Here is a 1,912-nt window from a genome sequence, read left to right on the forward strand (position 1 = left end):
TTGCAAGTCTGATTAAATAATCCTTGGTTTCGTGCAAAGAAAAAAAATCTCTGAATAGAAGGAATCTTACCCAAAAATTAGTTTTAGATGCAACCTTCAGCGGCACACAGCAGAACCAGCAGAGAAATTTCAGCGGCTAATACCATGGACAGACATACAACTGTACTAGCGCTGTACGTGTACAGCGTTGTACAGGTACCACGATAGCATGACACACATACTTTGGTTGTACATTGTACCGCATGTCAAACTGACAATCAGAAGTTTGAATTTATTGCATTGTATTTTCACCAATATTTCAATGAAAAAGGTTTTTATTCAGCGTCTAAACTATCAAACACAACAAATATGTTTCCAATCTGAGTTATCAACTCAAGAGAAAGTCAATGAAAAGTATGTATACCAAATGTTTTGATTCGTTTTGTTCATGCTACCCACCACTAACCGTCTATGGCGCTGCGCACAGTACAACTGTAGCCATGTACAGCGGTAAAATAGGTCGGTACAGGTACAGCGATTGTACCGAGTTGCTTGCATGGTTCTAGCGCTGTACATGGTGACAGACATACAATTTTCGAAGTACAACGCTAGTACAGCTGTATGTCTGTCATAAGTATAAAACACACCATTAATTTCTCGATGTTATCACAAACTGAATGAAGGAAAAAACTCAAAGCTACACATACACTGCACTACATATGCTATGTGTGCATGCGATTGCATCATCCTTTCTTCTCCTCTTTTTCGCTCGTTTTATAGCTCGGGTCGCGATCGTCGCAGTATTGGCCATTTGTATTCAAAGATCCAGCCAAAATTGTTGCTCCCGTGGTCGAGTGGTTCGCGTCACGCCTAACATGTCACTGCTGAATAATTCAATTTTAGTACTTGTTCAAATAGCTAATAATAGCGAATGTTACATGAATTCAATATATAAATTGATGCGTGCACTAAATAATGATATCAAATGTGAAAAACTCTGATATCATTCGATGTTTATTTTGTTCAGAACAGAAAAAGAGGTTTATTTTATTTGCCCAATATTTTAGACGAAGCACCCATTGTCATGATAAGAAAGTATTTTTTCCATGTCAACATACCAACACACCACGCGTTGAGTGGTGGTGGTGTGGTGTCCGACTCGCTTCTTCTACTCTACGCACTGCCGGTGCTTGGGGTGAAAATGCAAGAGAAACTGTACACCATGTTCGAACATCATGGGAAACATTGGGATTAAACATCGTATGTCCAAACATATTACGAATACAAACATGTCACATTTTCAAACATAGGTACGAAAAAATCATGTTTGTACTCAAACACAAAAGTGTGAACAGTAGCGTGGACCTGTTTATCCTGGACGCAGTGTTTTTTGTGAAACATGGAAGACTGTGGACTAATGTTGGGTTGAAATATGTGCATTATTTTTATGGGACCCCCTCTCCTTTCCAGAGGAGGGAGGGGTGTCATACCATCATAGAAACATTTCTCGTACCCAAATACCCTCACATCCCACATTTGGTTCCATTTGCTTGATTAGTTCTCGTATTATGCAGAAATTTGTGTTTCATTTGTATGACAGCCCCCTAACAGAGGGGGGTAGAGTTTTTTTTTCTCTATTATAGTGACTTTCAACACATTTCGGCTTGTTCATCACTTTTACTTCTATTTTTGGAAGAATGTCGGGAGCGATAATTGAACTCGTGATCTCTGCGTGAGAGGTATGGATGTTAACCACTACGTCAGATCGCCTCCACCAGGGGGGGTGGAGTGTTTAACCACCATAGAAACATTTATTGCACCCCAAAACCTCCACATGCCAAATTTCGTTTCATTTGCTTGATTAGTTCTTAAGTAATGCGGAAATTTGTGTTTCATTTGCAAGGGAACAGTCGATTGGGTGAACGAACAACAG

This window comes from Toxorhynchites rutilus, chromosome 1 (assembly GCF_029784135.1).
Source record: "Toxorhynchites rutilus septentrionalis strain SRP chromosome 1, ASM2978413v1, whole genome shotgun sequence".
In the NCBI taxonomy this organism is placed as follows: domain Eukaryota; kingdom Metazoa; phylum Arthropoda; class Insecta; order Diptera; family Culicidae; genus Toxorhynchites; species Toxorhynchites rutilus.